Source organism: Pezoporus occidentalis, unplaced genomic scaffold (genome assembly GCF_034315485.1).
Source record: "Pezoporus occidentalis ecotype Australia unplaced genomic scaffold, CSIRO_AGI_Poc_V1 ctg31, whole genome shotgun sequence".
NCBI lineage: Eukaryota > Metazoa > Chordata > Aves > Psittaciformes > Psittacidae > Pezoporus > Pezoporus occidentalis.
This window is the reverse complement of record NW_026915052.1, coordinates 2,724,309-2,735,342: the sequence shown is the minus strand read 5'-3', so window position 1 is coordinate 2,735,342 and position 11,034 is coordinate 2,724,309. Positions and strand designations below refer to the sequence as shown.

The 11,034-nt window shown below is 43.0% G+C and overlaps 1 long non-coding RNA gene across 1 annotated transcript; it reads left to right on the top strand.

Moving 5' to 3' along the window:
* The first annotated feature begins 8,216 nt into the window (after nt 1–8,216).
* On the top strand, nt 8,217–10,683 carry LOC134168374 (uncharacterized). Its single transcript, XR_009966524.1, has 2 exons — nt 8,217–8,644; nt 10,420–10,683. It is a non-coding gene; the product is annotated as an uncharacterized LOC134168374 (long non-coding RNA).
* The last annotated feature ends 351 nt before the right edge of the window (nt 10,684–11,034 follow it).

Here is an 11,034-nt window from a genome sequence, read left to right as displayed (position 1 = left end):
AAGGCATTTGTGCACTGCAGTGTCCACTAATGATAGGTTGTGTCTGCTTGTAACTGCCAAGCCAGCCTACACAGCATGAAGAGGAGCTTGACCTGACAGCCACAGTCTGGAAAACCTAGCACCAACTACCCTTCTTGATGTTTGCATCTGCCATCTCTGTCTGTCATGTGTTCTAGCCAGAAGGACCAAAAAGTGTGCCTGAAGCTGTATGCAGGAAACATATATACTTTTAAAATAAGAGGATCACTGGAGGAGAATCACAGAGTTATTAGGAGCAGTTTATTATATGTCTCTTTCTGATTCACCTTTTTCTTCCATGGATTTTTCTTACTTTAGGCTTAGAGAATGACATATTCATTTGCATGCTGGTGTGATAATAAATTAGCTGCCTAAATCTCTGCTTCCTAGTCTACTGAGAAAATAAGAGATGCGCTTATTAACATTTTATGCAGCCTCTGGATAGAAACAATATATACAGAGTCAACAAACAGCTCTTAGATTTCAGTACTGAACTCTTTAACTGCCTAAAATTAAACAAGTTTCCTTAAGGCTTGCTAGAAAAAAATTGTGCCATAGCCAGGGATTCCCTTGAGTTCAGATCATCATAACAGAGTCATTCTCATGGCTGTAATTCTCTTTGTGCACTTGCAAATGGCCTGATTTGTGGCCATGATGGAGTTAAACGTGGCTGCTAACATATTTAGGTTTCAAGGGTCTACAGTCTATCTATGGACAAATCCTGGAACAGCTATTTAGGACTTTTTTTTTCCTGTTGTGGTTTTTCTTTGTTTGTTGGTTGGTTTTGGTCTGGGTTTTTTGTTTGTTTTGTTTTATTCTGTACAGTTCATAAACATTTTTCTGTTTACTAATAGTAATTCCTGCTCCAGTCCTGATTAGATCCTCAACAGTTTCCTGGATTTGTGATTTTCTTATTATTTTCTTATGAAGAAGAGTGGGAGTCCATAAATGGACAATGTTGCCACCACTCCTGATCACTAGAACCTCTGTTTCATGCTAACTGCTCCAGCTCCTGCCTTGCTTCTCTGCAATTTGTTCAATGTTCCTCTGAGTTTCTCATGTTCATTGATTGGAAATGGTTTCTAGAAGTACTCTAAAAATACTGAGAAGGAATGGCATTCTCCAGCCTTGGCTCTTGAAGCTATTTAGCCCTGTATTTCTGTCAGTTTGAATTATATGATTCTTATTTTATTTTTTTTTCCTGACCCCTGGTATCAAATTTGAGCATCTGGTCTTCTTTTGAGAAGTTCTTTGAAGCTTCATGTCATTTATATTTCTACTTTCATGTCTGCCTGTTTCCCTTCCTTCTATTTCCTTCTGCCAACCATTCGCTCCTCTGCCTCCCCACTTCGCTTTTCCTTTGATGTTTTACTTACACATCAGGATTCTCTCTCTTGCTTTCCGGCTGTTTTATTTTTTGTCTTCATGCAGATCCCTGGGTGAAGCACAGCTCCACATTGTCCTTTAAAAAATTTTCCTGCAAATAATTTATTTAGACATACACATATGTGTGCAAATCTTGTAAAATAGCTGTTGGTTCCAAGGGTAATTTCTATTTCTGAGTTCATTTTAATTTTTCAAAGCCATAAGGCCCTGCTGGTGGTAAAATCCATTGTCCTCTGAAGAAGGTAGCATTTTAATGTAACAAATATTTTCTTTTTCGTGCACCACTACCTAATTTTTCCTGTGAAATGTGAGAAACTTTATTTGTGAGTGGGAGCAGGTGTGAAAGATTCCCCACAATGTTATAAACAGAAAAATTGGCACTGGCAGTTAAAATAATCTACTAAGCATTTTGATTGGAAGCTACTAACTGATTTGAATATTCCTTAATGTAACTGATTAGATCACACCTTAAAGTTTTGTCCAAGCACTTGGATACATCTCTGTAAAAGAGCTTACATATTCTTTCATCATAGTGACCAGATACATACTACCTTTATTTTAGATTATTAGTGCAATGACCCAGAAGGATAAAAGTCCTGTCTTCATGAAAGGACAGTTACGCAATTCTGCTTTCTAGCAGTGTCACTAAGCAGAGCACAAAATGTTTCTCACATTGTGGCGGGGGGGCGTTAGCACGGTGACGGCGGGAGATTTAAAAGCGGCTTAAACTCGCTACTAGCATTCAGTCAGCTGATCGGAGCTAGCCCAGCTAGAGCCACAGCCATGCGGCACGCTTCAGCGACCGCGAGGGTCAACGGAGATGAGGAAAATCAGAGGGGATAGCGCAGAGACATCGCGATTCCCGACATCTCCCGATCCCCGAAGCCCCAGCAGCCCTTGCCAGAGAGCGGCTGACGTGGCGGGGGGCGTTCCCACGGTGACGGTGACCACTCCCCTGCCCCTTGCCTTGAAAGAGCCTCTGAGAGGGCAGCGCTGTGTCACTGCCCACCGGGCGCAGGGAGGAGCAAGCCGGTCGTGTTGCTGACCCTGTTGCTGGTGTCCCAGACTGCGGAACAATATGGTCGCCTCCAGAAAGAGAGCTTGCAGTAAGAAGATGGCAGCAACTCAGACAGAGACCCCGTCCCAAACCGTGGCTGTTCAGGTCTCTGGGTGCAGGCAGTGCCAGAGTCTGCTGCTGCCGGGGGAGGGAGGACAGCATTCCACCTGCGTGAGGTGTGAGCAGGTAGAAGATCTGCCTAGCCTGGTGGCAAAACTTAAGGAGGAGGTTGAGACCCTGAGGACCATCAGGGAGTGTGAAAGGGAGATCGACTGGTGGAGTAACTCCCTGGCGTGCCAGTCGGAACGGTTCCAGGGAGGTACCCCCCAAAAGGGGAAGGACCCCCTGCCCTCTCACACAGAGGGGGATGGCCCGAGACAGCCTCTGCCCTGTAGCTGTTGCGCAGAGGTAGGGGACCAAAAAGACGATGAGGGTTGGAAGCGAGTTCCAGTTCAGCGTCGTGGGAAACCCTCCCCCCTTCCTGCCCTGCTTCCCCAGGTGTCCCTCCGTAATAGGTTCGAGGCCCTGGATCTTGAAGGAGAGGTAGGTGAGGATGTGGTGCAAGGCCCACCTACAAGGCCACATAGGAAAAGGCGGTCGACTTCTCACCTCAAGACTGCCTCTGATAAGAAAGAAAGAAGGGTCATTGTAGTAGGGGATTCCCTTCTGAGAGGAACAGAGGGCCCGATATGCAGAGTTGACCCTCATCATAGGGAAGTGTGTAGTCTGCCTGGAGCCCGGATCAGGGATATCACCAGGGCGCTCCCCAACCTGGTGCACCCGACAGACTACTACCCGCTGCTGGTCTTCCAGACAGGTGAGGGGGAAGCTGCTTCCTGCAGTCTGAGGGGGATGAAGAAAGACTACAGGGCCTTGGGGCGGATGGTGAAAGAGTCTGGGGCTCAAGTGATCTTCTCCTCACTCCTTCCATCTTCCACTGATGATGTGGGAAGGAATGGGAAGATTCAGTTCATAAACGATTGGCTTCGAGACTGGTGCTACAGGCAGGGCTTTGGATTCTTTGATAACAGCTGGTTTTATAGGGCACCAGTCTGGACAATGACAAGTGGGAAAGGTTTATCTCACAGAGGCAAAAGGATGCTGGGGCACGAATTAGCAGGGCTCATTTGGAGAGCTTTAAACTAGATTTGAAGGAGGATGGGGTTGTAGCTGGGCTTGCCCCAGTGGGGCAGCACTCCAGAATTGATGAAGACTGGGAGGCCTCCTATAATCCTAGGGTGAAATCGGTGTTCTCAGCTCACTCCCTGGAATGTCTGTACACCAATGCGCACAGCATGGGAAATAAGCAGGAGGAGTTGGAAACCTGTGTTAAGTCAGGAAACTATGATCTGGTGGCAATTACAGAGACGTGGTGGGACAGCTCACATGACTGGAATATAGTCATGGAGGGCTGTGTCCTTTTCAGGAAAGACAGGCCAGCCAGGAAGGGTGGTGGGGTTGTTCTTTATGTACGGGAGCAACTACAATGCACTGAGTTCTGTCCAGGGACAGATGACAAGCGAGTTGAGAGTCTGTGGGTGAGAATTAAGGGCAGGCTGGCAGGGGCGATACTGCTGTGGGTGTCTGTTAGAGGCCACCAGATCAGGGTGAGGAAGTTGATGAGGCCTTCTACAGGCAGCTGAGAGTGGCCTCACAGTCACAGGCCGTGGTCGTCGTGGGGGATTTTAACTTCCCTGATGTTTGCTGGAAGGACCACTCAGCAACCCAGCCACAGTCCAGGAGGTTCCTCCAGTGTGTGGATGATAACTTCCTCCTGCAAATGGTGGATGAACCAACCAGGAGAGGAGTGCTGCTGGATCTCATCCTCACTAACAAGGAGGGTCTGGTCGAAGCAGTAAGGGTTGAGGGCTGCCTTGGTTGCAGTGACCACGAGATAGTGGAATTCAGGATCTTGTGTGGTAGGACCAGTAGAATAGCAAGTAGAACTGCATCCCTGGACTTTAGCAGGGCAAACTTTGGCCTTTTCAAGCAATTGCTAGGGGAAATCCCATGGGCAAGGCTGCTTGAAGGTAAAGGGGCCCAAGATAGTTGGTTGGCATTCAAGGATTGCTTTTTCTGCTGCAGGCAGTCCTGAAGAGCCCTGTACCCCTGAGACCTCAGATGAAGTCAGGTCAACAGAGCGGTTTGCCTTAGTCGATGAGGAATGGGTTAGAGACCAGTTGAGCAATCTGGACATCCATAAACCCATGGGTCCAGATGGGATGCACCCACGGGTGCTGATGGAGCTGGCGGAAGTCATTGCTAGACCATTCTCCATCATCTTTGCCAAGTCTTGGGAAACGGGAGAGGTGCCTGAGGACTGGAGGAAAGCAAATGTCACTGCAGTCTTCAAAAAGGGCAAGAAGGAGGACCCAGGTAACTATAGACCTGTCAGCCTCACCTCCATCCCTGGGAAAGTGATGGAACACCTTATCCTTGGTGCCATCTTAAGGCATATCAAGGATAAGAGGGTTATGAGGGGCAGTCAACATGGCTTCACCAAGGGGAAATCATGCTTGACCAATCTCTTAGCCTTTTATGAGGAAATAACACGGTGGATGGATGACGACAGAGCGGTGGATGTGGTCTACCTTGACTTCAGCAACGCATTTGACACAGTCTCCCACAGCATCCTCACAGCTAAATTGAGGAAGTGTGGTCTGGATGATCAGGTAGTGAGGTGGACTGTGAACTGGCTGAAGGAGAGAGGCCAGAGAGTTGTAGTCTACGGGGCGGAGTCTAGTTGGAGGCCTGTAACTAGTGGAGTGCCACAAGGGTCAGTACTGGGACCAGTATTATTTAATAAATTTATCAACGATTTAGATGAGGGAATTGAGTACTATCAGCAAGTTTGCTGATGACACTAAGCTGGGAGGAGTGGCTGACACGCCTGCAGGCTGTGCTGCCATCCGGCAAGACCTGGACAGGCTGGAGAGTTGGGCAGGGAATAACTTGATGAACTATAACAAGGAAAAGTGTAGAGTCCTGCATCTGGGCAGGAACAACCCCAAGTTCCAGTATAGGTTGGGGAATGACCTGTTAGCAGTGTAGGGGAGAGGGACCTGGGGGTCCTAGTGGACGACAGGATGACCATGAGCCAACACTGTGCCCTTGTGGCTAAGAAGGCCAATGGCATCCTGGGGTGTATTAGAAGGGGGGTGGTTAGTAGGTCGAGAGAGGTCCTCCTTCCCCTCTACTCTGCCCTGGTGAGACCCCATCTGGAATATTGTGTCCAGTTCTGGGCCCCTCAGTTCAAGAAGGACAGGGACCTGCTGGAGAGAGTCCAGCGCAGGGCAACTAAGATGATTAAGGGAGTGGAGCATCTCCCTTATGAGGAAAGACTGAGGGAGCTGGGTCTCTATAGTTTGGAGGAGACTGAGGGGTGACCTTATTAGTGTATATAAATATATAAAGGGGGAGTGTCACGAGGATGAAGCCAGGCTCTACTCAGTGGCAAACAATGATAGGACAAGGGGTAATGGGTACAAACTGGAACACAAGAGGTTCCACTTAAACTTGAGAAGAAACTTCTTCTCAGTGAGGGTGACGGAACACCGGAACAGGCTGCCCAGGGAGGTTGTGGAGTCTCCTTCCCTGGAGACATTCAAAACCTGCCTGGACACATTCCTGTGTAACCTTATCTAGGTGTTCCTGCTCCGGCAAGGGGATTGGACTAGATGATCTTTTGAGGTCCCTTCCAATCTCTAGCATACTGTGATACTGTGATACAGATAAAAGAACTTAAAATTCTACAATTCATAGCAAAAGATTTTACAAACATCTAAATGTCGATAAAACAAACACCCTGCAATTGTTTTCTAGAGAGAAAACAAGAGAAGCCAGCAGGTTTAATTCTAATATGTACTTCAGAATTGTAATACTTTCTTTGCCTTATCACTGTTCCATCAAACAATTTGCAGTATGTAAATGCATCTAAATCACCAATCCGGCATCTAATTCAATAAAAAAATCACAACAACTGACTTAATCTATAGTCTCATTCTAACTATAGACTAATGGCTGATAAAGATAGAGGTGCAAGACAGCATTCATTACCCTATAACATGGGGAGCCCATGTTCTTTCAAGGTAAACTATTTCAGTGGTTAATTATCACCACTATTAAAGAGTTTTCCCTAATGTCTATCATAAATCTCCTTTGATCTAATTTAGCCTCATTACTTCTTGTCCTGTTCACTGCAGATAAAAGGAACAAATAATTCCCATTCCCTTTGCAGCAGTCCATTCCATGTGTAAGTTTTTGCACTGTAAGGTCATATTTTCTAAGCCTCTCTGTCTTTTGGTTGCAGGCAATGATTTGCCTGAGCATTTTTACACTTAAGTGTAATAATAAGAATAAGACCTTCTGCAAATTTGGAAACCAAGAGATAAAATATTTCATGCAAGGCTTAATCCAAGTTGGCTGCATAGCAAATGTTAGAAGTGCCTTGTGATTCTTCACATGAATCTTACCTAGAACAGGAATAAAACCTTATAAATGTTTGTAAACAGATTTTTTCCTGGATGAACAGAAATCAGATTCCATGATTATTAAAAATAATACATCTTTGGTAGTCTGACCTCAGACTCTGCCAGTCTTCTAGTAATTAAAATTGTAATAAACTGATAATTAAAGTTTTACTAAAACAATTTACTAAACAATTAGTAATTGGGTACAGCTGAAAGTGGTTCATGAGGCAGCAATGAGTCCCAAGGAGTCCTCCAGCCAAGAAAGGAGAAGCAGGAGTCAGGGAGTGGTTGTAGCTGGAGATTTCACCCTTTACCAAGAGCACAGGTTCAAGCAATGAAACTGAGCCTGCTGCCCTGCTGATGGCTACTGCTTGCCACTGCCCACTGATTTGGAGAAATCACCACCACTTCCCACCTCCATCCACCCTGTCCCCATTCACTGGTAGATAAAACTAGTAACTCATAGATTTGCCAAGCTGCAGTGGAACAGCATTCTCTTCTGTTAGACATCAGCAAAAAAAGCAAAAAGTGAATTGTTCAGATGACAGCATAAAGTGATAATGTATGCAGAAGCCCCCAACTGCTAAACAGTGTTGCTCAAAGAATTACTTGGTAGTGAGAGCTGACAAAAAGACCAATGCCTGAGGAAGAAGGCATTGCCATGTCAGCAAAACCTTCCCAGTTAATCACAAAACCTTCTCACACAAATATAGCGATATTTTCCACCTGTCTTAAATAGAAAAGATAGGTACCACTGTTGCCCTTGTTAATAGTTCATTCACAGTACAGTGAGAAAGAAAGTTCAATCAGCTGAAAAGAATTAATCTGTTTCCATGGTGCTCAGAAAAGACACAGTTTTTCTCATGATGTGCCAGTGAGTACTGCTACAGAATGTCAGAGAATGTACTGCAGGTAGAAGAGGTGTGGAACACAGTCAAAGAAATTCTGGTGACACATGCAAGTAGAGATGCACTGAGAGCAAAAAATGTGATAAGGGGAGGTGGCCTTGCTGTATGGGTGATCAGACTTGGGAGAAGTTGTGCCAAAACCCTGTGTTCGTGTAGAGTCATACACCAACAGTCTGAATACCTCAGCAGGCTACTAGCAGGCCTAGATAAATGCTAACTGGCTACCAGCCCAGGCTAAAATCTTGTATATGATTTAGTAAAGCTTTAGCTGATGCTTTAGGCTTATCTGGAGAGAACGCACGACTTTTCACACAAAGCTGTAGGAGCATGGGACTCTTTTATATACAGCAAAGTCAAAGGCAGGAAGAATGAGACAGGCACATTTGTCAGTAAGGGAGTGTACATTAAGGAAACAATGCTGCTCTGTAACGCCCACAATAATTACAAAGATGAAAAGGTTAGTCTATTAGTGTGCTAAGATACACTGAATACTTTCTTTGTAAAGACAGTAGGGTGGGGGAGAGGAGTTTTTAAGATTTGTGTTTTATTTCTTATTATCCTACTCTAATTTGATTGGAAATATATTAAATTAATTTCCACAAGTCAAGTCTGTTTTGCCCATGACAGTAATTCTTGAGTGATCTCTCCCTGTCCTTATCTCAACTCATAAGCCTTTTGTAATATTTTCTTTCCCCTGTCCAGCTGAGGAGTGGGAGTGCCAGACCAGCATTGGTGGGCACCTGGTATCAATCCAGAATCAACCCAACACAATCAGTTATTACTCATGTTAAGAAAATCATAAGAAGGTATAGAAGTGTTTTGTTCGAAACTTATTAAAGTCAGGAGAGTGTTTATTGATATGTGAACTGGGCCTGAGGCTTGAGTTCATATATTCATCATGTAAAGTTAATGGCCAATTTAAAATTATAAAGAATCTGGAGTTTAAAAACTTTGGAGGTTGGTATAGTTTTTTAACTTTAGCCTATGATTTCCAAAAGTTTTAAATAGGCATAGATTTGAGAGAGGGGTTGAATGATAATTTATTTTAGGTGAAATTTAACAATCTTTTAAGTGTACAATAAGAATTCAGAGAAGTTTCTATTCTTTTGTTTAAGCAACAGAAATAGAAGCTAAGTATTAGCAGAAAGGAATCTGACATGCACCAAATATATTTGAGTCTTCTAGTCAAGTACACATTAAGATTACATGTATTCTAATCACATTAGTCATCCTCATAACTGAATTATATCTTCATCCTCAGGCTATTAGTGTCTGTGTCATTTCTGACACTAGCCTGTCCTGTCATCTCGGACAAATTATACATCAAACAAATTATATCCCAGCATTAGTATTTGGTTGAAGTAAACAATTCAGTAATGATACAGTGATTACTATATATTCTGGGTTTTTATTTATTTATTTTATTCCATATTCTTTGAACATCTATTTATATTCTTCATCATACTGTTTGTTCAAAGCAACCATGTATATTAAAGCACTGTGCCATCCATAAGATAGATAATGGAAATCAGCCTGATTCAAATGCCCAAATTAAAACAGTCTATGTTGGGAATTTCAAGATGTGGATCTACTTTCTGAAGCTGGTATCCCCTCTTAGGACATAGGTGGCTTTGTGGAAGTGGGGAAGAAAGCAGAGAATCAAGCCAGAGTAAGCTATTAGCTAAACACAGCCTCGGCTCCTACCACTAGCTGAGTTCACTGGGAGGAAGGAGAAACACAAGATGCTTCCTTTCTTGCATGCTTTATCACAGGGGTAGGTCAGGTAGACCACACATGAAAGTAAAGCCCTGAGCGTGTCATGAAACTGGTTCAGTTCTCAAAAGAACAGTAAAGTAAGCCTTTTTTTCCCCTGGCCAAACATTTGGGTAATTCAATTCTGAAGGTCCTGCAGTTTCAGTTGCATTTGAAGTAGAAGATACTTTCAGGAGTCATTTTATTGATTAGAAGAAATGTTTGTTTGTTTTTTTTTTAAATGACAGAAATAAATGAAAATCAAACCATAAAACTAGATTATCAAGGTAAAACTGGATATAACTAGGTTTTCAGGGTGACCTTTTCTGAATTAACTGTAGTCAGACTAACTTCCCCAGCATTACTTCAATATTTGATATTTATTGAAAAATTCTCTTTTCTCCATTAGACATTGCTTCGACAGAGATGAAAATAAAGAAAACATCTGGATCCTTCAACAAGAATTTTCTTCTAGGTTCCTGTATAAAATACTTGTCTGTTAAGTCCTACCTTCTAGGAATATCTATCCTACGAAATGTTCTGCCTTTACTAGCATTAGCTTTCTTATTCAAGGTATTTTTATTACCTTAAGGAAATTAGAAATATCTTTATGAAGTGACTCTCCAGTTGGGCTTAGACATCAGAAGAGTTACTTTTTAGCCATTTTCAAAGAATCGTTTTTATGGTTTAAACAGGTCTAGGAAAGTGTATGAGTTATAGTAAAAAAAAACAAACAAAAAAACCCCAAAAAGATAATTTCTGCTGGGTAAGGTATCTATCTTACAGAAGTAAGAGATAATTTTTATTTCCATTATTTTCCTTACATTAGACTGTCATCTCTCTGGAACAAGGCTCATCATCTTAACGTGTCTCAAGTACAACATTGACCTGAAACTTGATTGGACAGCTTTAGCTGATCCTTTTCAAACAAGACTCTGGAGACACAGAAAGCGTGGCCTGCAGCTAGAATCTATCATCATTCTACAAATCTGTTTAAAGAAAAAGATCCACACCCAGTCTGCCTAGTTGCAACTGCGCTTTTCTTATTGCCCTGGCTGCAAACTTCAATAAAGGAACAGCATTTAAAAATGGATTCTTTTATCTCAGAGTACAAATCAGTTTACACCTGGAGTAGGTCTATTTATGGACAATAAATTATTAACTAGCATATTTTCATGTTTGATTCACTAGCCCACTCTTTTCCAGGTAGTTTGTACTAACAATATCTTGAGTCCTCAAGGTGCCAATCTGAGTCATCATGTCCCTACCTGCCTAATCTGCATGTACAATCAGATGATTAACAGTACATTTGGCTTGCTGTCCTAGTTGACTTTTGTTTCTAAAATGCTCAGATAAACTTTGAATGCAGAAATTATAATTACAATAGAAAAACCTGCCTTTTGCAATGTTTTGGTCTTTACTGTATATGTTTTTGAATCAACTT